This window comes from Taeniopygia guttata, chromosome 1A, assembly GCF_048771995.1.
Source record: "Taeniopygia guttata chromosome 1A, bTaeGut7.mat, whole genome shotgun sequence".
Lineage (NCBI taxonomy): Eukaryota > Metazoa > Chordata > Aves > Passeriformes > Estrildidae > Taeniopygia > Taeniopygia guttata.
In genome coordinates, this window is record NC_133025.1 from 6,915,848 (window position 1) to 6,942,411 (window position 26,564).

Below are 26,564 nucleotides of genomic sequence, written 5' to 3' on the forward strand. Positions count from 1 at the left end.
TACCACTGTAATTACCTCTGATGTGTGGGACTAGATTCCATGACTTGAGAAGTCTTCCCAAGTCTTCCCAAGTCTTATGTCCCTCTTAACAACACCCAGTGCACTAGCTGAAGTGCTTGACCTGGCTAAACAGTTTGACAGGATCTCTGTGCACCAAGTGATGCTGCATTGCTGTAGGGTCCTGAGCAACCCAATGCTGTGACCACAGGTATCATCAAACACGAAGTTGCATTTTTAATGCCATAACCAGTTCAGACACGCAACAACAGGACCACCAGAAACAGTCTACAAGGAGATAACAGTAGCTTGGCCAGAAGGGTTGTGAGTGGCTCACTGGTGCATCTATGCTCAAATAACATCAGAGATCCCATATTTTTAGCCTGGGCATTTAGAACAGAAATTCACGTATGAACAAGATGTTTATTTTCCACGTGCATACATCCACATACTATGCTCCAGTGGTGCACTTCTCCCTTCTGTGGAAACTGATCACACAGCATGATGGATGAGCAATGCCAACTCCATCAGCCTGTTTGCTCCTCTGAGGGACACAGCTGACCTTAGCAGCAGCAGAAGGTGGTACTGAGCTGAAGACCTTCCAAAATATCCCCTCTTGTACCAAGAAGCAACAAATCATTGCGTCCTCATGCTTCTGCCACAGCCCCCTTGCTGGGCTGCAGAAACCACCCCACGAGCAGCTCACCCTCCTGCGGAGTGTGGCACATACCTGCCTGGCACCGATGCTTGAAACCATCTTCCAAATATTAATATCTGGAAGAGAACAGGCTGCCTGTAACTTGTGCCAAGAAGGTCGAGCCAAGCAGCGCTGAGCCACCAAGCCGAGCCCGGCCAGGGTCAGCATCACGGTCCAAGTGCGTGTGCGGGCAGCAGCCCTCCGGCCGGCCCTGTGCCATCACCCCAAGGAGAAAGGGATCAGCCTGAGGGGCTTAGCTCCATCGGGAATTCTCTGGTGCCTGGCAGGCAATTCTAGGCAGGGAAGATGGCACAGACACCCACGCCCGTAACACACCCCTCCCTGCATGGGTGGGGGATGCGCATCAGACCCCGAGCAGCAGTCTGGAGGGAACCGGGTCCGAGACACCCCGATACCCAGCTGGAGCTGGGCAGAGCCAGGATCCACCTCCCCCGGTACCCGAGGCACGGGGAAAGCCCCGCTCAGCCGAGCCCATGGAGAGCAGCGCGCCGGCAGAGGCACCACACCCCCTTCGCCGGGGGAAAGGGCGAGCGGTGCCGGCGTTTTTGTTCCGGACAACCTTTTAAAATCCCAAACCAAACCACCAAGCTGGGAGTTCAGCTTTCCCTGCGACCTGACTTGCCTGGGAGAGATTTGCTAGATAGCTCCGCATCTGTGTGCGCTGCATTGCTAAACCGCTGCCAGGGCTATTATTAGAAACAATTGTCTCTCCTGGAAATTTTATAGAGAGGTTCGAAACAACTTTTTCTGCTGCCCTCCCCAGCAGCCAGCGGCTAACAATGCGGCCAAGAACCCTCCTTACACGGAGCCAGCCTGCAGGGCGTGCAGATGCCCTCCCATACAGGCACAGTTTGGAAGCAGAGCTATACATTTGTCTTTTCTAGCCCTGAATCTGGAGCAACTTTTCTATTCCCGACTCAGGAAAAGGTGCACATGGCAAAGGAGAAACAAGCCGGGGGCTTTCCCCTTAGCGAAGCCCCCGGCTCTGCATTAAACTTGCTGCAGCCATTTGGGAAGGGAAGGAGCAGTCCATCTTGGCAGTCAGTGGGGACAGGCAGCCAGCTTGCTTGGGAAGGGGGGAAGGAATCACAGCACCGGCTTCTCTCCCCCCACACACACCGTCTCCATCCCCCAGCCGCCGCGCTCGGCTCCGCTACTCGCCCACCGAATCCGAGGGTTTGGGCTTGGGGATTCTTTTTCTTTGGAAAGGAACAGGCAAAGCAGCTGCTGCCCACATTTCTCTCCGTTTGAGGTAAATGGAGGGAGGGGGCGTGGAGCAGCCCGCACACTGCGGCTGGGCTTTCCCCGGGGGCCGGGGCTGTGGAAGGGGAGCCCCGGCCCGCCTCGCCTCCCCTCGGCAGACAAAGACCCCGTTACCTTCTCCGCTGCCTCGGCGGCCCCGGCGGCCCCTCAGCTGCGAGCCCGGGACCGGCGCATCCCCGCCGCACCGCGCTCCAGGCCGCGGCTCTAGCGCCCCGCATCCATCGCCCGCCTCTGGCCGCGGGCTGCGCGGGATGCGCGGCCCTTCCCTCCGCTCCCGCCGCTCCTAGCGCCGTCCCATCCTCCCTGCCGGGATGCCGGAACCCTCCTTTCCTCCTTCTTCTTCCCTTTCCCCGCCTGCCGGCCCCCGGCGCCCGGCTCCTGCCGCGCTGCGAGGCTGCGAGGCTGGAGCCGGGGAGGGAGGAGGAGGAGGAGGAGGAGGCGGAGGGGGAGGAAAGAGGAGGAAGGAGGGAGGAGGGCAGCGAGCAGCAGTTGGCGCTGGGTCATGTGAAACAGATGAACCTGGCTCGGGCCTGCCAACATCTGGGCTGTCCCTCGCCTCTGGGAGGAGGATGAAGGGATGAAGGGATGGAAAGGGGAGAAAGGGTGCGGGGTGGCGGTATTCACCCCTCTGGCCACGCGTGCACACCGTGAGAGGATAACGGAGAGAGGCGAGAGCAGCGGGTATGCTCCAAGCAGGGCCCTGAGCACCCACGGGGCTGGAGACAGAGCAGCTCCTGCCAGGCTGAAGCCCTGGAAAATAGGGCAGCCTTCCTTCTGATGATCTTCCCCCTGGTCCTGGCTGGGTGAAGGGTGCAGCTTGTGCTGGTGTAAAAAGTGGGGATGCTGCCCAGCAATAGAGCATCTCTACACATTGCAGCAGAGTAGCCCCCATGCAAGGGTGTCACTATTAAATAATTAGATCAGCCAAGAAAGACGGTATGTGTGGGCCTTCAAAAAGTGCTGATTTATTGATTTAAACATGCACAGCATGAAGCACCCACACCATGAACCATGCCTGTGGTTAAAGCTCTGTCTTGTTCCACTGCTTGCCCCTCCATCAGTATTTTCTCTCTGGGACTGGGGTTATTAGTGGGTAAAAACCAGAGGCAGCTGCTGTGCCATGCTCTGGAATAGACTGGCTGGGAAGAGGTTTGCTTTGGGAGGAGAGGTGTGGAGGTGAGCACTTTTCTTCATTTGTTTTCAGGTGTCTTTCGTGCCACCACGAGGATGCTCATGCTGAGGGTGGATCTGGAACTTACACGGGATACAGGAAATTTCCCTCTTTGCCCCATAGGAAGGTGACAAAGTCACTCTCCTGACATGGTGATGGTGAAGGAGCAGAATGTCTCATTTTAACTGGGGGTGTTGCTAGGTTTGATTTGCTGTCAGACTCAAAGTCAAGACATGATTCTTTGTGTAGTCTCTGGACATAAAGGGGGCAGCCGGCTGCAACGTCCTTCTGGATACAATAACCAAATGCTAGAACATGACCACAGTTCCCCCTCCTGTTTTTAAGGGCACAGGCATAAACACAGAGCTGTGTAGGCAGCCCCAGGCAGGCTCACCCATCCAGCTCACTTCGCCCAAGGGGATGGCTTTAATTAAGGGAATAAATATTGAGGCAGTTCTGACCTCTGGCTGCTGAGGGTTAAGACCAAGTAGCTAAGGTAGCCCAGCTCTGCTCTGGAGGTGATCCCAAGGTCAGGACAGAGGGGAAAGAAGCAGCAAAGGTATCAATCCCTGCTCCAGGAAATGCAGGTTGTGCATGGCTCCATTGCAAAGGTAAAGATTGTGGTATTATGGGTTCATCTCATCCACATGTACATCCAGCTGCTGAGGTAATGCTGAGGGACAAACCACCAGAACACAAAACTGCAAAACCTCCTGGAATATTAAACCTACTAATTTCAGAAAAAGGTAGAACTTCAAGTTGCCTCCCAAATGCTCTTCTACTCCTTCCTTCAGCACAGGACAACATATCTCAAACAGGGTCTGTCTGCAGTGCTGAAGAAGAGCATGAACGCCAGCAGCAATTCAGTCCTGACCCTGAGAACTAGCAAGGAAAAATCACCTTCCCACACGAAGCAACATTTGTAATAAAAATAAGTTGTTTGTCTTAGTGAAGATGGATAAAGGAAATGTAGCAGGAATATCTTCCACCCATGCAGGAAATGTTAACACATCCTTTTGGTTAAGTGTTGCTTATGGGGCCTTGGATGGGTAGTGAAGATAACATCCTCTAGGTACCTGATGGAGTTAACAGTTTAGAACTTAGAAATGGGAGCTGTTTTTTATAATGTGGGAAGACAGTGGAGTATTGTCCTTGCCAAGAGCTGATTGTGATTACTCAACAAGAAAGAGTGTTTTTTTTCCCCAGAATTGGACAAGGATTTTGCCCCAACTCCTCTCATTTATTCATGGCACCCTTCTGTCCTAGAAAAACTGGCCAGGTCTGGGTTTCTCCCCTGGTAAAAATATCATTCATCTCATGCACATTCCTCTCCATATTTCCCAGTTATAATTCAGCAGCAGCAGCAGCAGCAAAAGTCCTTTCCTTCAAGGAAATTCCATAATCTCACAAAGTCTCTGGAGCTGGCACTACCCAAACAATACACCCTGGTAGCAAACATCCAGTCTGGAGGCAGCAAAGCTGCTGTCATTGCAATGATTAGAAGCAAGGAATGGCTGCACTTCTTCCAAGCTGGTTCCTATCATGGCAAGTCCCAAAAACTGAACAGCAACCCATATATTTAGCTTTGACATACACAAATCCAGCTTCCAGCAACCAGATGCCTCTGTGCCACAATAAAAACATGATGATTCCTTTGTCTTGGTTCCTAATAATAAAGCTAGGAGGAAACACCGTGGCCTTGTGCTGGAGAATTACTGTTGACAATTCATTCCCACTCTCATTAGCAAAGATTAAAGAACCAAAATACTTTACAGGGAACGTGGTGATGGGACTGTGGGTGCTATCAGAATGTGTGAGCTGTTACATGAACATTTCTAGTAGTTTCAGAAAAGCTTAATGAATACTGTCTACCCCCAGAACTGCATTAATTAGCACTAACGGGCTGGAGGAGATGTCATGTCATGAAGGAATATTCACACTTACTCATGATTTGCATCTGTAAGAGGTGCAGTGCTTTACAGAAGTCAATGCCATTTCCCCCATATGGCACATCTGAAACCCATGGAAGGTGAGGAAAATGCTTTCAAAGAACATTCAGGATTTGCTGAAGGTGTCTATCTGCCTGCCTCCCTGTGGAAGGTGTTCAATGGCCTAACTCTCATTGATTGCACAACTCTTAACTCATAATACTTGAGTGGCAGTAAAAGATTAAAGAGCCTCAAAACTTAAAAAGCAACATGGGCCTAAGTAACTTGGGAGCCGAAATCCATTTCCAGAGATGATATAAGCTGTTAGGCCTACGAATTTCACTGTAAGACTTATTGTAGCCATTACAAGGGTCAGCCAGACCTAGAAAATGAAATGTCAGGTTAGCCTGTGGGTTAATTCACATGGTCCCTCTGAAATTCATGGTATAAAATGGTCTTACTGCTCATGAGCTCTGATGTAGCTTGACTGGAAAAGAAGCAATGGTGTCACCTCTTTTTATCTGAAAAAATCTGTGTCCTGCACATGCTGGATAGGCCTCAGTATTGGGAGATAGAAAAGACTGATGTGACTCAGTTGGCCACCCAAGCCCCCAGGCTGCCCTCACCCACTTCCATGGACCAGGGTCACCAAAAAAGAGGTGGAGGGTTACATGTACCACGACCAAGCCTGTCCCCATCACTCTGTTTTCCTCTGTAACAGGCTTTTGCAATAATTTGTGCCGAGGACTTTGGAAACCAGGTGGGAACTACAGGGATCTCATTCAAAACAGTAAAATGCAATTGCTCAGAGCAGGATTTGACTCTGAGTCTGGACCTGTAAACCACAGGGCAGATGCAACACCAACTGTCATGGCACAGCGTGCTTCCGACCGGGAAGGTCTCCAGGTTTACTGGGTGAAGCACGAGATGTTTCTAGTTAAGCCTTTCATAGAAACACTTCCCTTCTGAGATGAGCTGTGGGTGTTATTCCCATGTCATGCTTTCATTAATTTCCAGGACAATCCTTTAAGTAATTGGGGCACAAAAAGTGGGGGGAAAGGGAGAAGCAGGACTTTAGCTTTGGACAAAATAAGCCTCCAGGATGTCTGATTAATTTTCACACAGGCTCTACTTAAAGGATCACAGAGAGCTGAAGAGGGAAGGAAGCAGACCTTGACATTCCCAGAGAGCTGGTGCAATAAATCCTCTATTCATTAGGCCAGGGAAGTGCATGCTGGCAGGATTATTACACAGGGAAGCAAAGCTCGGTCCCCACGAGGCAGCTGGAATGGATGGTGGGGACAAGCCAACTCCAGCTGCTTGGTGCTATGACCTTGGGCTGCCAAATCCTGCCTGCTGCCTGCAGCTCCAGCCTGGGGCTGGTGTGGAGAGGGACAGGAGGCATGTGTAAGTCGCCTGTGTCCCAGTTAGCTCCGGGTAATCCTGGCATCCAAGAGGCCAAACAAAGCAAACAGCTCAAGTGTGCATAAGTGACCAAAGAGGAGCTGGGTGTGTCACCAGCCCTCCTGGGGTCACACTCCTCCTCAGTGGAGTGATGCTGGAGACAGCAGCCATTGCTGCAATTCCTTCCTCTTTGCACCCATCTGGGTCTGGGACTGAGAAGAAGAAAGAAGTAAATCTTCCTGATGGAACATGCTGTGAGCCTTGCCTGCCTTGCAGGAGAAGTGGAAGGGATGAGGGATTCCCCTCCTTGCTGGAGGTCAAGTCCTCACAAATCCCTTCTCCCATGGGGTAGAAGGGACACGAGCTTCCCTTTTCTTCAGAGCTGAGCAAAGCTCTGTCACAGAAACTTCTTCCTATTCACAGAATATTGCCATTTTCACCTGAAATGGCTTGAAAGCAAACCAATGCAGGAAGGAGCAAACATGGCCAGAGCCCCTTCCACCCATAAAAAGGGATTGGTGGTGGTGGAAGGTGGAGAGGCTTTCCCCAGGGGAGGAGCAGAAGCTCCTGAAGATGCTCATGGTGCTGGCAGAGAACACTTTTGGCTGGGGGAGATCTGGAGAGATGCTCTCAGGCCACCAGCATGGCTCCAGTGCAGTAAAATGCAACCAATAAGTGAAAACCTCTTTCATCCAAAGGCAAGTGAACAACCTCATCCATGCAGGGGAGCTGCTGAGCAAATGGGGAATGAATGGCAAGAACCTGAGAACAAGGCTGAATGAGGCAAAATTATTCTCCCCCACACTTTCCTCTGATGCTGCAGTTGACTGGTGTAGGTGAAAGTCAGCCAGAAGCCTTCTTTGATGCCAAAAGACAGCACAGGTAATTGTGAAGGACATCAAATGAATAGCTGAGAGAGCCAAGCCTGAAAACGTGCCTCCTGTTAGGCAAAATCTACATGCACTTCTTGCACTGAGCTACATAATGAAGTACTCTCTTTTGCACAGAGGAGTAAATCAAACTGATTCTAATTTGTTTAGCTTTTTGTACTGAAACAGCCTTTGTACTTTGCATGATTTCAGATTTGAAGAATATTTTTGTAGTTTTACACTGCCTTCTACTGAGGATTGCAAAACTTACACCAGTTGGAAAAGCTTTCTATTTCACATTTTGCAGAAAATCCTGAGAACATTTCAAAATGGCATCGAAATAATTATGAAAATATTTTTCTAAACAAATGTAGCAAAAATAAAAAGATACTCAGACAATGTTTCAATACATAACCTTAAAGAAGGGCTCAGGAGATGCTAAAGTGACACAGTAAAATGACAATTTTAGCAATTGAAATAAAAAGTACTGTAAGCTTGCTTTCCAATTTCTGTTACTTTTTGGTTATACTATTTTATTTATTTAAGTGTTTTTCTCTACTCCATTGCTTGCCCACCAAACAAAACCAGGGAAAGCTCCTGTAGTTGTTAGTAGGGGGCAGCCTAATTTCAGATGCAGGTGTGGTTTTTCAGGTAACCTTTTCTTATTGAAAGTTTTCACTACCTCTGTGAGGCAAGATCATTACTTCAGTTGAACAGATGGGAAAATGGAGTCATAGAGAGATCAATTTACCTGGGTAAGATCCTGTACCAAATTGGGCACGGAGAGAGAGGGAGAGACAGACTTAGGAATAAATCACAGGCCTTGTGACACCAAACCCTTTGTGCTGGCTCGAGACCCCTCTTCTTCCCCCAGCTAATGAATCAGTGATTAACAAAGGCTGCTCCATTTCTGACAGTTTTATCAGTGATTTCTACTTTACACTTTCTTTTTAATCTTTATGAAGCAATCCCCGCAAAGAGAAGAAGGGAACAGAAAATAAATCTTGGAACAAGTAAAGCCTCATGTTGTAAAAGTGCAGTGAACAGATCTTATATGTCAGAAAATATTTATCTGACCAATAGTGTTTGCATTTAGACCCAGTCAATAACAAACACCCAAATTACATTTAATATGAAAACATTTAAAATGGGCTAATCTCTTCTAAATAAACACAGAACCAGTCATAATGGTGCTTTGCTAGAGTAAAGGCTCAGTGTTACTTGATTTATTGTTTGACTTGAGTCTGATTGCTGCCTATCTGATGTCTTTAGGAGCATGGGCTTCTATTGTTCATCTGAAAACTATTTCCTTTTCATTACTGAAGCACACCAGGATAAACCCCAGCTCTCCTGATACTCTGTCCAAGGTGGTCACCACAAAGACTGTTAACCCTCAGCTGAGGAGACTGAAGGTTTTGATTAGTTCCCTTCACAAAGGCTGCTCATTTCCTCTCCATACACAGTGGTGGTCTGGTTTCTGAGCATCCCTGGGGCTGCAGAGTTTGCACCAACCTGGGATGTCCCTGTGATGTCTAACTCTGTTTGCATGGGCCACACAGACCCAGAGCTGCTGAAGACCAGCCCTGAGAAGGGCAGGAGAGCCTGGAAGTGTCCCAGTGATGGGACTCAGCAGTCCTTGCCTGCTGCTCTTTGGGACACAAGAGTTGAGTATTGATGCCTCTTTGAGGACTCTTTATGCCTTTCATCTAATGACTGTAACAGGCCTTGCAACATGGGAGGCTGTAGGATAAGTGATGTAGATATTTTTCCCCAAAAACAAGAACATGAGAAACTGAAATTCGTATGTCCTGGAGAGGTCTCAAACTACAAAGCCCCTGCATTAAAAGGGGGAACATCTTACCCTACGTGCTATGGCTTCAAAAATGCTCCTGTTGCTCAGCCTGTCATCCCCTGCTCCATTTCTGCAGGAAAGGATGGATCAGTGCTGATTCATAAAAAGTCATCATTATACATCTAATCCCCACTTTCAGAACATCTGTAACCTGGCTGACACTACCTCAGAGATGAGATGTGGGACTTGCAGTGTCGTAGCACCTTTTCCCCATGGCCACCTTGACTGCTGGGAGTGAGAAACAGGAGTTGTTTTGTTTCTGAAGACTGGTGAGCCCCAGTGAACTTCTCAGCTACCAACCCCCAGTACTTGATGGCTACTACAGTGGTAGTTTATGCACTTCTGTAGTGTGGTTGCAGTCTTGGGCTAAGGAAAACAAAATGCCTGTTTTTCAGATGAAAAAGGTTGTGATTATGGCTAAATCTGTTCTTTCCCACCTATTTCTCAGTGACATTTCATCTTGTATTATCTCTCTATCTTCATGTATAACCTGAGTTTGATCAGAACATGCATCTCTCTATCCTGACTGTGAAGTGTAACTCATTAAACCATGAGAGGTGAATAGAGATTTCAGCCATAACACACAAATCAACTATTGTTAAAGTGATACTTTTTGCAATTACTCTTTGAGCTTGTTTCATTCAAAATACGGTAAGAATTTCTATTCAGATTAGCTATAGCAGCATATTCCATTGGTCAGAAAGGATACCTGGCAATTAAGCTATACAAAAAACTCACTAATATTTGTGGCTTGGTTTTGCAGAACACAGTGACGGTTACTGCACTCCGTTGATAAGAATTTGAGTACATTGAAAATATTTTCATATTTAGTGTGTTGGAAGGGCTGTTATTAAAGCAATTGAACAGGCTTAAACACAGTCATGGTTAGTGAAAGACATATTTTCAGGCAAAACAAGAATTTCTGCAGCAATTCTCATAGAAAGCTGTATGGGAGTAGGAGAGGAAATAAAACCCAAATGCCCCACAGACCCTGATGTTTGCAATCACTGCTTAACTGCAACTAAATACAAATAAACTACACCTCCAAAACTGGGACAAACACCTGCACTGGGAGTTCACTGCATTTATACATTATCCTTTGCATATTCCAGCTGTAACAAGGGATGGTAAAAGTCTCTCCTGTGCCTTGTCTGCACAGGATTGCTGAGGATGCAGCCCTGTGGATGGTGGCAGGGCTGTGCTGCTCTCTGGGGACCCTGGCTTGGGTGTCCCCACCTGATGGGCAGGTGGCTGGAGTAGTGTCACACATCCCCATCGCATTTGGACCATGTCAGAGGGGCAGTGATGCTGTCTCCCCACTGCAGCTCAGGCTCCTCGTTTAGAGCAATGCTCATTTTCTTGTCCCCTGGCTTGCAGTCAGACACTTCTGCCCCTCCTCCTCCTCCTCCCAGAGACAGCTGCCTGGCTGCAGTGACAGTGACCTTACGGTCTGAGAGCGCAAGGTTGCCAAATCTCATGATAGATGACATTTTTCTAAAAACCTGCTTTTCTGGGCTGAATCCAGAAGGTGAAGGAGAATAGAGCCCAACTCTACACATTTTATTAATTCCATTATTTTAAAGAAGTCTTAGTATTTTTGAACCGTAGTAATTTTTAAAATGGAGTGTGCTCTGCTGGTTAGAGTCAAGGGAATTGTCTGATATATTAGTATACACTTTTTATTGTATAGTGATGAATATTTGCATATGGAAGACTCTGTCCTAGTTCATTTTGTAATGACAGTAACCAGTTTTCATATAATTTCTCCGGTTCTTGTTTTGTGAGGGGACTGCTGCACTTGGATGCTTCCAAAAGCTCAGCTGCCAGCTTCATGTGAAGGGAGGACTGAAATAAATGGGAAATAAATGAGAGAATGATGAACAAAGCCAATAGTTAAAGGGTCACAGCAGCAACTTCGTTGCAGGAGGAAAAACATTAATTAAATGTTCTTTCTCTATAACTTGCTTGGAAACACAGGCTGAAAAGCTGACCTTGGTGGTCTTGTTTCAAAGCAGTTAAAGAAAAGATGTTTTCTTTGTGCAGAGGGACCTGGAGAAATAGGCACAAGTTTTTTCCTGCCCCATGTGGGATAAAAGAGTCGAGTGTGGGAACAAGTGCTGGGAAGCAGAGAGGTGGGCAGAAAATGGGCAAAATGCTGCCTATAAAACTGATCCTGGAAATCAGCAGTGCTGGCACCAGTCTAGGGGGCAAGTTGTTAGTGAGGGGTGAGGGCTGGCAGGGGGATTTGTGTTGCTGATGACACAACACACAGAGTGGCTGTGTCCCAGTGCCTGGGCTGGGACAAGCCTTCTCCTGGGCAGGGCTGTGCAGCATCAACCCACATGAATTGAACTGGGAAGACACAGTCATTAGCTAAATGCTACCACCATTATCACTCTAAAAAATAATTGGGAATGGCAAAGTTCCCAACACCTCCCTGTGCTCTCTACACATCTCCTCCTGTTTTGTAGTCACTGCTTTTCCCCTTTTCCCTTTTTATGGCTGTTATTACTGGAATTATTGCTGTGCAAACAGGGTGTCTGTCTATGTGAAACACTGAAGTTACAGTTTTCCTTCTAGATGGCAGTATAAATTATTACATGGGCTACCCTATAATCTTTGGTCATGTTCCACAGCAAGCTAATTGATTCCCAAGTCACTAAAGCTAACTAACATGGCTGTAAATCTAATGCTTGAGCAGTGTTTGCTATTAAAAAGTCAACATCTACAATAGTTACTACACTGCATTTACTGGAAAAATGCTGATTTGCTCTAGACTTGGAGCAGGGAATAATTGTAGCCTCTCTTGAGACCTAGAGTGTGATAATTGGTGGTGAATGGTGGGTTTTTCCAGTGGTGAACACATAGGTTGTCTCTGTGGTTATTCCCAGAGCCCTTATAGCACTGTTCCTGCAGCTGCCAGTGCTGGGCTGGGTGCTTCCACCAAGGCCAAAATAAATAAACCCTCTAGGACGAGCACACATACTCAGATTTTGAACAGACCTACTGTCAAGTCTGAGGACTGTGCCAGTCTGCAGAAATCTGCTGCCTCTTCTGCCGCTTCTGACTCAAGTGAGAAATCTCATAACCTCTGAATTCAGGCCTCTGGGCTACAGCCTACCTAGAAACAGGAAGGTTTTCCAAGTCATGTCACTAGAATTTTAACTTCAAAGGATGATGCACTGGATCTGTGTGCAGTGTGCTCTGGCCTTTGATTCTCCAGAGCAACTGGGACAGTGTGCAGCAGCCACTGCTCTGCTTTTCAACCCCATGGGAGAAGTTCTGGAGATCAGGACGTGGCTGGTCCTTATGGCTTTCCACACCACTATATCCATGGGAGTGAGAAATGTTACAAGGCTCCCCCAAAGAACAAAGATGTCACTTCTCAATGTTTCTGATGGTTATTTCAGCTAAAATAGAGCCAACACTCATACCTAGAAAGTGGGGACTCCATAACAGGCCTATTGCTGTCAGGGAAGGAAAGAACAACCCTTGAGAGGAGTTGATTTCAGTAGCAGCTTACTAAATACTTTATATAGGGCTGTGCAAAATATCTGGAGGGAAATCTGGAAGTCTTCCCTTTTCATGGCTTTCACTAGAAATTATTTTTCCTGCTGATTTCCCCTTGCAGAGAAACAAGCGAGCTCAAGCAAATAAACAAGGCAATCCATAGGAAATACCCCATTTCCCTCTCATCCTTTTATTCCCTCAAAACAAAATCCTTAAACTGCTGGATGGCTGAGGACAGCTTGCTGCTTCTGACAAACAGAATCAAGAAGCTGCCACCTGCTTTGCTGCTTCACTTGTTTTTTTTCCCAAACTAGTGAAGAAAGCTGATTTATGCACTACCAAGTGACCAGAAACAAAATTACAAAAAGGGATGGTGCAGAATTGTAAATGTCATTTTTATACACTCCCTGGCAGAATCCGTTGTTGTTGTTGTTGTTGTCAACAACAACAACAACAACAACAACAACAACAACAACAACAACAACAACAACAACAACAACAACAACATTAATATTAATATTAATAATAATAATAATAATAATAATAATAATAATAATAATAATAATAATAATAATAATAATAATAATAATAATAATAATAATAATAATAATTTGTTTGACCCTACAGTTGACTATAAATGAGTGCACAAGTTAAACCCCAGCATCCAGCTCACCACTATCACAGCATGGGCAGAGTTCTGGCTGCTTTGACTGGGGATGGAGAGGGACACAGACATGGACACAGGCTCTGTGTGGCAGGTCCCTGCAGGCTGCCTGCCTGGGGACACCTTCCCTCCTTGCAGCACTTGTGACAGCTTGCACAAACTGGGACAACTGAAGTTAGAAGTAGGAAAGCAGTCTGGGGGAAAAGAAGAGATGAGAGGGGAAAAAAACAATCCAAAAGAAAGCCAGATGTAAGGAATACTTTTTTTAAATGAGTCAGTTTAGCAGTGGCTGTGTTTATATTGCAGCTGAGCATCGTTGTACTTGTGTGGCTGTTCATACATCATTGGGCTAATGAGGTAATGAGTAACTAGTATACTGCAGGATGCTTTATTACCACTGAACAGCCCAAACCCTCTCAAAATAAGGTTTGAAACCCAAAACCAGACATCTGGGATGCTTTGGGAATGGTGGTAAGAGAAGGAAAGTGAGCCCAGCATTCTGCCCTGTCCCCTGGGAGCTGGCTGGGGTTTCACAAAGCCCCTTTTCCTGGCTTTCCTGCACCCATGAGCTGACACAAGTTCACTCTGCTCCCACTGGGTGAGCAGGAAGAGGCCCCTGCTGACCTTCATGCTGGGAAACAAAAGAAAAGAATCTGTCTGCATTTACCCCTAATTTATCCTGCATTTTTCTGGGCCCTCATGGAGCACCACAACCTGCCTTCTGACAGTGCTGCCCTGCCATGCCTACCAAAAATCCTCCCTACACCAAGCCATTCACACAGAGCCAACAAGGGTCCGGGTGCTTACAGTGGGACTGAAATGTTAAATACTGTGCTCATTTATTTATGACTTCTTCAGCCTACAGTAACTACAAGCAATAATTGGATTGTGCTCAGCATGCCTGGATTGATTTGCTACTGAATAATAAAACCTGTTTATAATGGCATCCCTAGAAACGAGGAGATGGGGTGAAAAATGCATTCAAGGCGCAGTGCTAATGCTGAAAACTCACGTGGCTCTGGGTGCAGAGCATGGTCTCTGCCAGATGCAAATGTTGTACTGGACACTGATAAAACATTCACTTTGTGGCCTCCTGTGCCTTCCATGGAATATTTACCGGCTTTGTTTAGTGTTTTGACAAAGGATGGTGGACATGGTGCATTTTTCCATAGTTTTCTGAAGGCTTTGGCTAACCCCCAGTGCAATCTGCAGCAGCCTCTGGTTGCCTCCCAGGGAAGAGGGGCATTTACACTGAATTACAGAGCAGCACAAGGGAGCCAGCCTGCCCAAACCCCTGTCTTCATCTGAAACAGAGCCTGAAGTTACATAAATATGGCAAACCCAGCACCCTCTGCACAGCCCCCTGTGGATGGGTATTCATGCACACAGGGCTGTTTCTCCATGCTGCTCCTTGTGCCTCACTGGCACCTTGAGCAATGGAATGGGATCAGGTGACTTGTGTCTCGCTGTTCCCTTCTTCAACCAAGTGCCCTGGCTCTACTGGCAGCAGCTTAAGGACCATCATTGTGCTGCAGCATTGCTAAGGGGTGTTTGAGGGTGCCAGTCCACTCTGGAGGCATGAACACAACCCAGCTTTCCGTGGGCTTTGCTTCTTTTGAGCAACAATGGTGCTCTGACTCTTTCCTGAGCTTGTAGCTGTGGAAAGCACTGGGTACCCAGAGCCACCTGAGGTTTCCTGGAGAATGGTTTCCCCCAGGATGGCTGCAAAAACAATCACTGCAAAAAGTGATATTGCTTCTGTTTTGCATCTAGCATTGTCCAGGCAGGAGGAGCTGGCCTTGCATTTTGGGTGCTATGTGGGCACAGAAGATGCTTGTGAAAGGGCACATTTGTCCCTGTGCTACAGCATCCAGACCTTTTACTGCACCCTACTGTAACCACAGACTCAATGAGGTTGGAAAAGGCCTCTGAGATCATCAAGTCCAACCTATGACCAAGCTCCACCTTGTCAACCAGACCATGGCACTGAGTGCCACATCCAGGCTTTCATTAAACACCTTCAGGATGATGACTCCACCACCTCCCTGGGCAGCCCATTCCAATGTCTAATCACCTCTTCTGTGAAGAAATTCCTCCCACTGTCCAACCTGAACCTCCCCTAGCACACCTTAAGACCATCTCCCCTCCTCCTGTCACTGCCTGCCTGGGAGAAGAGTCCAACCCCCACCTGGCTGCAACCTCCTTTCAGGTAGTAATAGAGAGTGATAAGATCACCCCTGAGCCTCCTTTTCTACAGGATTAAAGATCTGCAATGTACTAAAACAAAAATACAACCCCCATTGAGGCAGTGACCTGTACTGAGCCTTCTGTTGTGCTCAGTATGGCAGATGCAAGGTGCTGTCAGCAAAGAGTCTGTCAAAATCACTTTGCAACAGCATAAATTTAGAGAATGTTTTAATTTCTCTTTCTGTAGTCTCTAGTAATTGATGGCTTACTATTAAAATATAATTATGATTTATAATTATCAACAGCTTGATGAGCTAGAATGGATTAAAGCAAGTTTCTGCTGAACATGGTAGATTTTGGTTGGGAGATCAGGCCTGAATGTCCACGTCTAAACATGCTGCCACATCTCATGTTTGGTGCCTAATGCTGTCCTGAGAGACCTTGTGCTAAATGTCACATTTAGGCAAACAGAGATCTCAGTTCAGCTCAAATGGAGACTCAGGGTTGCATTAACTTGAGGCATCTCATTTGGGGTGATGTGCAAGTAAATGTTGAATCCCAGGTGCTGAGAAAGCAACCCCACCTTTCAGAAGCATTTGAATACGTTTTTTGGACTGCCATCTCCATTTCTGGCACAACAAGGAAAGTCCTAACTCAGAACCCACCTTTCCCTCTTTGAACATGCCCACAGAACAAAACCAAAGGTTGCTACAAGTGGGTTGGCAGTTTGCCTGTTTTAAGGATTCTTCCCCCTACACATGCATGTATTTTTGTGTAAAATTGATGTCTATTTGTTGCTCTGGTGTAGAATGTATTTCAGTGAGAACTAGGGCTAGAGGGTCACCATGCTGAAGGAATTTTGAAGGCAATCCTGTGCATTATGTCCCATTGTCATTTAGTAAGAATTTATGCATCCAGGATGAGTAGAGTAACCCAGCTGCAAGAGATTGTGTTTGGGGCATTTGAAGCTGTGTGACTGCTGTCCCACATCCCCACCTTGGTTATCCTCAGTACTGAAGGAACAAGGGAGAAACCCCCGAGAGAAAAACTCCAGATTATTCACTGAGTGACAGCATGTCACCAAATAAAAAGAGAAAGCATGAAAAGCAGGTCATGCCTGTCATCCCAGTGTGAATCCCCTCTGATGCTGACAGCCCTCGTTTCATGATTTACGCAGCGAGTTCCCCTTCCTTGTGGGATAATTAACAGCCAGGCTGGGCCACGTCTGACTGGGATCTCTGCCCCAGGGTTCCCCACACTGGGTCACAGATGTCCTGCCTGTGCTGGAGGAGGAGGACCCTGCCCTGGGGAAGGGTCTCCAGATGATGCAAAGGTCTCCTGCCATGCACCAACTTCCCCCTGCTTTATTGGTCAGGGTGGAAGGAGATAGGGATGTCAGGCAAAAACACTGTTCCACTGTTAATAAAACAGGTAAAGCCTTATATCTTAATGTCCACAACTATCAGTTATGTGCATTTAAACCAGCCTTACCACTCAATCTCCCATTTTCAGGGATTTAAAGCCAGGCCTAACTCATGACATGACTGCAGATCCTAGAAAAGAAAGGTCTTTTGAAGCAACCTTGAGCTCAGTGCGACCCTCTTCAGAAGCTGTGTTACCTTGCATTTCATCTCTACCCTTGGAAACACATCACCCTTGCTCTGCAAATCAGACTCTTGTGTTCTGCACAAAGCAGGTTTTTCCATGGGAAGTGAGCTGAACTGAATAAGTCTAATCTCCTTTTGTCAGTGGTACCACTGGTGTGAGAATGGACACAGCCCTTGCCTGGTCAGCAGACACATTTAATGCTGTGTGCATGACCGGCCCCTGAGCAAAAGGACTACTTTGGTAAACTGGAAAGGTGCTGATGAAAGTAGTATTTTGGCAGAGAAACTACCCATGACAAAATCATAATGCCTTAGAAATTTATGTTTTGCTAAAAGTCATGTTTGGTTCTGAAAAAGTGTGAAAATTCACAACAATTTATTTTGACTTTCCCTACAAAAAAGAAAAAAAGTTCTAATTTGCAATTTTTTTTAAAGCGTAAGAAAAACATGTAATATAAATACTGCCATAGTCAATATATTTCAATCTTTCCAAACATTGGGTCGTGAATTTTAAAATCTGAAATGCCTTTTATCAGGCAAGGCCCAGGACTAAAATAAGACAAGAAACCCTCAGAGAATGAGAATTTAATTTCTTCTGTAGCCTCTTTCCATGGCCTAATCTCACGAGGGTCAGATGTGTTTTGGGAAGACAGTGCTGCTCTAGCTGTGTCATTCCTTGTTGATTACAAGCCATCTCAGCCTCAGGGTGATGCACAGCTTCCCCACACACCTCCACCACTGACTGCCCAGCACGGGGCAGCTGGGTGATAGAAACTCACATAGGCTGAGCCAAGATCAGTTTTGTTCTGCAGTTTGGAGTATTTTGAAATATCTATTATTTTACACATGCTCCCCCACTCTGGGCACATTATATATTCTTATTGTTGTATAAGAATTATAACAATAATAAATAAATATTATTTCTATAGGAGACAAATTTAAACTCTCAGCTCCAGGGTTTGATTTTTCAGCTCAGGTAGCAAACGCTGAGGATGATGGATCCAACACCAGGCACTGGCTGTGTTGATGGCTGTCACACAGGGGTGCCAGCTGCATCATTACGGTACCCTCTGGCAGCACATCAGCAGCTGCAAGAGTGTACAGGATTAGTAATAAATCAAACACATCCTGTGAACGTTGTTGCAGGATATGATTAATTTCCCTGTATGCCAACAGCGCAGTGAGCCAGCTCCTCAGTTACTATAAAGCTGCCTAATTCTGGACTTTGGGATTTGGCTTGGTGTTTGCTCACTTGAGACTCACAGCCAGGTTGCCCATATCAGCATGTATTATATTGGCTTCTCTGTTCAAGGTCAGATCCTGGTAAAATCTGCAATTTACAGCTAAGGAAGTTTGCCTTGAAGCAATGGACAGAGATTAATGAGAGTTGCTTTGCATGCAATTGCATTCCAGAAAAATATATATGATTAGTACATCCTGGGGAAAGGGAGCTTGCATGGGTCCAAGCAACGAATCTGAGAGTCAGAAGAGACCAGAGCGGACAAAGCCACTGTGAAAACGCACAGACAGAAGTAAATGACACTGGATTTCCAACACCTGTTCCCACATGCCAGGGAAAAACGTTATGGAATAGACTCCTCCACTTCTGCTCCTCACCCTGCTGCCTACAAGTCCATATAACACTGTGCCTGTGGAAGCAGCCAACCTGACCCAGCTCTCCATCAACCTGGTTGGTATAAATCAGCAGTAAACTCACTATGATAATTCACATTTATCCCTGCATAAACGTGGACAGAATTCAACCTGTTAATATTTCTGCATTTATCATCCTTCAGACCTATAAGGGGAGTGGGGCTGGTGCAGCCAATTGTAGCTGAATATCCAGGGTGGGGACAGGGGAGATCCCAAAACCCTTCTGCAGAATGGCTGAATGAAGTCGAGGGAAAGAGCCACTCCTGGAGGCCTGTGGGATGGAAAACCTATTGTTTGGGGTGCAGCACAATTCAGACTGTGTTTTCCTGGTGCTTGGGTTGTAATGACAGGATTATGTCCCTGCTGAATTGTTGGCCTTTACAGTGTTTGGATTTCCTGGTGACTCCATTGTGAAGGGCCCCATTCACTCAGAAGTGTTTACCCAGCTGCAGGAGCTCCTCCAGAGCTGTCGTGCTCAGGAGCTGGACATAGCACCATGGATTGTGGGAAAGAAAAAAGCAATGAGCTCAAGAAGAACAAGAAAGCAAAGGAGAAGTCATGCTGGAAATGCTGTACTTGCTGTGGGATGGCTGTCTGCATGAGAGGCCTCGTTCCATGGTGCTCCTGCTGGGATCACTGCACTCAGGGGCTTTACATTACCTTTTTCAGGACAAAATCATGTTGGTGGCCCCAGCAAATGTGCTATTTTTTTTTTGCACCCCAGTGATTTAGTAGATTTTAGCAACTGAAAGAAAGGCAGCATTGGTGTTTGGGTTCCCATCCAGTCTTTAGTGAAACTCAGGGAAGGGATATCAGTTTAAGAAAATCATCTCAGCTTGCTCGGTGTTCAAGAAAGAGACTGCCCATCAAATAGGGAAGCTTTAGCTGAGGACCAGGAGAGAGCCTGAATATCCTTTCCCTGGGGAGCCTTTTCCTGGGATGGAGGATGAAAAGGCTAACCTAACCCCAACCTTAACCCTGATCCTAACTCTAACCTCACACACACCCACCCTGAGTGCTCACACAAAACACAGAGCAGAGGGTGGCCCCAGGCTCTTCCAGCCCCACTGCAATTCACACAAACATTTAAGGCAGAATTTGTGCAGGAGCCTTGCATGTGCATGGAGCCTTGCAGGGAGGTGCAGGGCTCTTGTGCTGCCTCCCACGAGCTGCAGGAGAGCACCCCAGACTCTGAGTTACCTCTGCTCAGTCACCCACACGTTGAGACTGAGCAGAGCCTTTGAGCCCTCACTCCAGAGTGTGTGTAAAGGGGCTTTAATGAGGAGAAGGGATCAAATTCTTTTAAGCACATCTGCTTTGATCATGGGTAAATCTGTGGGCTGGAATATGGGGAAATACAACAGGACTGGATTTCTCCTAGTTCACTTTGCTGTATGCAATCCCACCTCTGCCAAAAGGTGACAAAATTCCCATCTTGGTGCAGGGCTTGTCTCAGAGAGAGAAACACCATCACTGTACAGTAACTGCTTTCTCTAGAAAGAGAGCAAGGGAGAGGAGCAGTAATAACAATAAAAAAAGGGCAAAGACACACTCAGCCTCTAAGGCTTATAAAAAGCAGCTTAGCCTTCAATAAGCAATTCTTTGAAAAGAAATTAATGGAAAAGGTTACAAGCCTGCTCTTGAGCAGTGTCTGTCACGCTGCTCTTTCACATCGTTTCTACAAATGGAACAAGTTTGTGGCATTTCTTTTCATTTCAGATGGCCTGAAAGGCTGCATTACTCACTGGACCCTGCATTTTTCCTTTCCCCATTTGCACAATGCACTGAGGAATTCCTCGTGGGTGATTCAGTGGGAGATGCGTGCTGAGCCCAACCTGCACACCCCACACAGCAAACAAAACAGCACCCACTGCTGCCTCTGCTGGGACACAAGGAACCCTGTCCATCCAAACCCTGCTTTGCTAAAAAGAAACCATGAAAAAAGAGGAAAAAAATCAGCAGCTGCTGGAGTGGTGCTGTCCCTCCACCGCAGGAGATGGTCACGGATGTGGCGCAGTTGGGAAATCGGATTAAGGATGGGATGGGGAAATGGACCCTGAACTTTCCAAACACGGGATTGCCCTTCTTATGCAGCCAGGCTCTGTCACTAGGTGGTACTGTGCATCACAGCTTCGTGCCTTCTCCTAATTCCTCACTCCTCTGTCCATTCCCTGGGTTAGATGTTTAACTGGTAAATATCATGTTTTGAGAAAGGGGAACTTGTTGTTCAAGTCCTCTCACTGCTCCTTATTTCACAATTTTATTATTGAATACAATTAAAGACTCTGATTCAGCAAATACTTGGGGTTGGTGCCTGACTTGAGTTTCTGCTGTCAAACAGAAATCTGTTTAAGGCTGCCCTGTGAAGCCATTTAGTGGTGGGTTATGAAACCTTTCAGGCACAGATGCTCAGGCTCATGAAAGGGAAGGAAAACCCAAAGAAACCAGGAATGGTTCTATAAAAACAGGGAAAGAAATAAGATCTTTAATTTTTTTTGTTTTTTTTTTTTTGTAACAAGACCCCTTATCACTCCCCCATCACTGCCTGGAAAAGTACAACAGAGAGATTTGTTGGATTTTTGCTGTGTTCCTTTGGTTTCCTGGCACTAATTCAAGTTCAAGGGATGTGAAAGAATCTGGAAAAGGGGATATTTCTTTGTGCAAGGAAGTCTGAGCAGCACAGCAGGACCACATAACACACCTACCCCTGCTTCCACACCAGGTCCTGCTGTACATACTAGTTAATCCAGCTCTGCCTCCTGATTTATGGTCTCAGCCCTGCACAGCAACTTTGCTCCTATCGGCCCATGGTGTAGAAGCTGTCCCTTGCATTTGCAAGATGAAGGCCCATGACTGCACTGATTGCATGAATTTGGTGCTGAATGATGGTGCTCTCTCTCATTAAGAGAACTGTTCATTATGGACAATGCAGCTTTTGTAGCTTGGCTGAAATCTCTTGTCAAGTGCACTTTTATAAACTTGGATTGTCCCCAAACAATCCCGAGCAACGGAGGAGGAAACACAGACACACAGGCATTGTAGGTCTTGCAAGATCCCAAGATGCTGCAGTGTCCTTGGCAAAGCTGGGTGCAGAGCCCAGTGTCCTTGTCTCAGGCCAGGACAATGGACCTGAGGCAATTTTCTCCCTTTAAATTAACATTGTTATTCATCTTTCATCCAAAAATGAAGCAGCTGATTCAGCACTTCCCAGAATTTAGTTACCCCCCAAAAGCCTCCCCAGTCCAGAACAGAACAACTGCTGATTTGAGATCCAGCTTTGTCCCAGTCTGACTCCAGATTCCACATGGCTCTTAGAGTACTAATTTAAAACTCCTTTTTTTAAATAGCTACGAAAACTGTCAAGTGTTAGTGATTCTGCAGATTTCCCATGCTGCCAAACAGCCCAGCAAAAACCTTTTGGAGTATTTTTTCTGAGTGTGCCTCATTTTGCATTGAGACTTTCTGGGTATTTTGAAATAAAAGGATGAGCATCAATATGAGCTGATCAAAATGAGGTCAGTGATGACTAACATAGGAGTCTTCTTCAAATAGCTGGTCCCATGCTCCACAGCTGCTGCACTACAATGCTCAATCACTCAGCTGCTCTCACTCCTGGGGTGCACCATGGACTTGTGAAGCAGCACTTGGCATCCTGAGAGGCGTTTGTGTTTTGCCTCAGAGGAGGTTAGGAGCGGTGTCACCTGCAAGCACTTTAATTTGCTTATGAACACGAGATAGGGTGCAACTCCTGGCAAGAACAGGCAGAGCAAAAAATACTGGAAAGCAAGAGGACAAATAGCAGATGGAAGGGAAGCAGGTCTGTGTGAATCTGTAGGATGGCAGATATATGGTATTTCAAGGGCACTGCAGCTCCCCAAGGCTGCAGGTTTTTCATCCTTTTGGGTTTGCCACCATGCTCTGGTCTCATACCTGCTACTCAAACAGCAGCCTGGCTGCACCAAAGCAAATAGTGGCTGAGAATGAAAGAGGAAATAACATCTCACAAAAAGATGCATATGAGTAGAAAGATTTGGAGAAGACTTTCCTTTGAAAAAACCTTTGGAGAAAATCCCAAGAGGCTGTCCAAATATACTCATCCCTAAAACACAACAAACTTGTTAGACACAGGAGCAAATGCCCCACTGAGAAAACTTATGACTACTCTGTATTAATATCAATTAATCTCTGGAGACCTGCAAGGTGTCTGGAGCCCTGTTAGAGGAGATGGGGACTCTTGAATGAATTCCAGGATAATGAGCTCCACTGAGAGTTGGGTTAGTGAAATGAAAAGGGATGCGGTAAACCGGCGCTATCAGCTTTGACAGAAATGAGCTCTGCCCACCCTTGAGCATCCACAAACCATTTCAGCACCATGCACACTGTATTCCCTGCTGCATTTCTCTTGGCCAGGATTCATTTAATTCCAACCCTCCCAAGCCTGATGCAAGAGGGAGAGGAAGCTCTAATGTTTATCATGTCTTTCCCATCTACAGCTAATGGTTAAGACATTATCCATGTGTATTAATAAATGAGAGACACTGGCCTAGGCTGAAGGTGAAGTGGGTGGAAGATAGTCCTGGGCAATCCTAGACCTCTGCAGGGCAAATGGATTCATCTCTCCTGGTCACCCCAAGCTACTGGTAGGAAAGAGTACGTATGAACATTTTGCTTTATGTATGAACTGTAAGATGAGATGGATCAGAGGAATGTGTTTGTGTTTGTTAAACCATCTGTGGGTAAGTATGTGATTAGTTTTGCTATTATACATTCTCCCACTCAGGATGGCTTATTCCTTGGAGCCAGCATGGATCACCAGCACCCAACAGAGGGCCAAGGTTCAATTTCTTCTGGCTAGTTTTGTGTTCACAGAGGGGTCATCCTCATGGCTTATCCTTGCAATGCAACTTGAAGCGCAGCACTTGAACCTGAGACTTCCACATCAAGACCACCCAACCAAGTCCTTATGACCCGTGGGTGTAAGCCAGTGCAAGGAAAGCATCTCCAGGCTGGGGTGCCCCTGGAACCTTTTGCTGAGGCTGGATAATGAAGGCCATAGATGGGAAGGACATTGGGCAGGATGTCCCTGCACAAAGGGCTGCTCACCCACGCCAGGACATCCAGGCACCGTGGTGTATAACATAAAGAAAAAGCCTCCAGGTTGCTCAGACTATGGCTGTTTACACTGGCTCTTTCACAGGAATTCGGGATCTCAGTTCTCTGCTATATTTAGGCTGCAAAACTACTGATATTTTCTCGGTCGTTGGCCTTTGACACACAAGCGTATTTTCTGAGAGGAAAAATTTCAGCTCTTGACTAAGTGGTGGGAAAATACAACCCCCAGAAATGTTAAATTTTCTAAAACTGGAGCCAGGAGTTAGGAGCTGACAAGGGGAGTTTACATTATAAACACAGTCTGTTGGCTGAGCCAAATGTTTAAGGCAGCTGGGTGTCGGCGACCCACGGTCTGGGCTAGCAGGACTCAGCTGGCTCCTGACACTTAGGACATCCTGATTATTTACATTTCAGCTTTTACCATAAGAGGAAGGAGAGCTGTTAAGAGCTGATTGTAGTGGGATGAAGAGGAAAGAGGTTAAAACTGGGACACAGTCCGTTACTGAAACATGTTGTCTGCAAAGCAACTACTTGTGTTTAGAAAAAAAGAAGAAAAAAGTTCCACTTCCAGATTCCCAGTCTGAGTGTGTGGCAGGACTGGGATTCAAGGGGAAAAGGTTTCTGTGAAAATGGCTTGAATGAAAGCATCCCTTTGTAGGATTTATGACTGATAAATTACAAGAATGTTTGTGCTATGATATAATAGTGGCAATTAAAAGACATTTCAGATGACGAATGCCTGAGAATATGCGATGCAGTGAACTTCCCAGAACCTCTATTTTCTGAGATGAACACTGGCTCTATTCTCACTTTAATTAGACATTACCCAACTCCTGTGCTGCTTATTCCCGTTCCTCCTTCACTACCTCCTCATCCCGGTGGCTGATGTGATATAATTTGTCTGGCACAAACAGTTCTTCATTTGCAGTCTGGTTTTGAAAAACCCCTGATTGATTACCTGAGGTTTTGCAAAGCCCAGCTCAGCCTGTAGCCCTGACAATACTCAAAGTTGTTGTCTCAGCTGTGGCTGTGCACATGAGGACCTGCATGAGTCTAGGCTCCTGTGGCTGTGGGGTTCTAAAGAATATTAAAAAAAAAAAACAAACAAAACAAAACAAAAAAAAACCTAAAAAAAAAGAAGAAAAAGCAGAGGTCAACCCAAGTACAGCAACTTACAGTAACATAAAGTTTCCCAGCCCTCAATCAGGTCTCTCTTCATCATGAGCTGCCTCTTTACAGGCATGGAAGTGACTGTACAAATGTGCTGAGCCCTCCTGGAGCTTTATGAGAGCCCCTCAAGTCCTAGTGTTCAGCAGCTGCAGCAGCACCGTGGCCAGTGAAGTTGGTGAGTAACTGCACACAATGGGCCCTGCAAGTTATGCAATGCTGCAGACGTGGGGTGACTCCTGCCAGGTGCTGGACAGACATAAATCCCCACTGGGGGGTAGATGGAAGTTCAGAGAATGGAGGAATTTGACCTTGGATAACTTTTTGTAGTTGGGACTTAGCACTGGCTGCCATGCAGATCTCTTCTCCAGGAGCAGGGGGTAGGACGGGCCTGAAACTACTCTTTGTCAGCTGTTTTGGAGAATTAGTGGACTCACATGGTTAAAAAAATGGTGCCTCCTGAACTGAAAGGACATGAAGGAAAAAAGGGAGGGTTTGAAATCCCATATTTTCCTCCAGCTTGGGCTCATAAGATTCAAACTTAGGAAAACAACAACCCTCCTCTGCTGTGAGCTCACTTGAACACATGAAGTGCATAGGTGATTTAAATGAAGAGTCTTATAGATGAATCAAAAGCAGTGGACACTAGAAATCTAAACTTTATATTTAAGCTTAAGAAGTAACTAATGTGTAAATGTTGACTATAGCCACTTGCATGTATCGAAGGTGCACAGATTTATCCTCCTCAATCCAACCTGGGAGGGACGGAGGGAACAAAGGAGAGGCAAGCCATCCCTCACCTTCAGTGCCCACTTGGATGGCATTCAGAGCCTTTGTTCTGTTCTTTTTTTTGTAAAAGAGTCATCTTTGAAGTGCCCAATTTGGCCTGTTTTTTTCCCAAAACTCCCATGGCCAAGAGCTCCTGTTTCTCTCTAAACAATTGGATGCTGTTGGTTGGGTATGAAGAGTTTCTGCAAGAGTGCAGATGATTCATGGCAGCTTCTTGGATGCAGCTGCAAACACAGGCAGGGCAGGATTGGCTCAGTGGCACCAGTCAGCTCCACCTTTGCTCCAGGAGAACATCTGAAGGAAATGGCATCCATTGCACAAGGACTTTGGTGGGGCCTCAAAGGCATGTTGCAAACAGTGAAGGAAAAAACCTTCTTTTCCCATGATCATCTTGCCTTATGCAAGAGAAGAAACATGTGGAAGCCTGATGGGACTGGACCTGTTCTGGGGCTACTCTGAGCTGTATATTCGAGATGGATTTCTCTTTGAGGCAGAAGGGGTTGAACCAAACAAAAAGGCTGCAGGCAAAACCCCCTGATGTTTTCAATTACTTTAGAGGTTTGAAGTGTTCACAAATGTCTCTCTGGGGAAGCCAAGCTCTTTACCAAAAGCAGATTCCTGGGGGCCTGTCCCAGTACAGAGCATGTTGTGGTAACTTCAGCAGCTGAAGCTT

At 46.3% G+C, this 26,564-nt stretch overlaps 1 protein-coding gene and 1 long non-coding RNA gene across 17 annotated transcripts in view; one reads left to right on the plus strand and one right to left on the minus strand.

Moving 5' to 3' along the window:
* The window catches only part of FRMD4A (FERM domain containing 4A), a 357,158-nt gene that overhangs the window by 142,153 nt on the left and 188,441 nt on the right, over positions 1 to 26,564 (minus strand). The window contains exon 1 of one of the 16 annotated variants that reach the window (XM_030290868.4): positions 2,093 to 2,234. The exons of the other annotated variants lie outside the window; for them this stretch is intronic. The gene's annotated coding sequence lies outside the window, so the exon portion shown is untranslated. Of the gene's footprint in view, positions 1 to 2,092; positions 2,235 to 26,564 lie in introns of those variants that run through there. 16 annotated transcript variants of the gene reach the window in all.
* LOC140680693 (uncharacterized) lies at positions 987 to 7,856 on the plus strand. The gene is made up of 2 exons (XR_012052063.1): positions 987 to 1,967; positions 3,183 to 7,856. It is a non-coding gene; the product is annotated as an uncharacterized lncRNA (long non-coding RNA).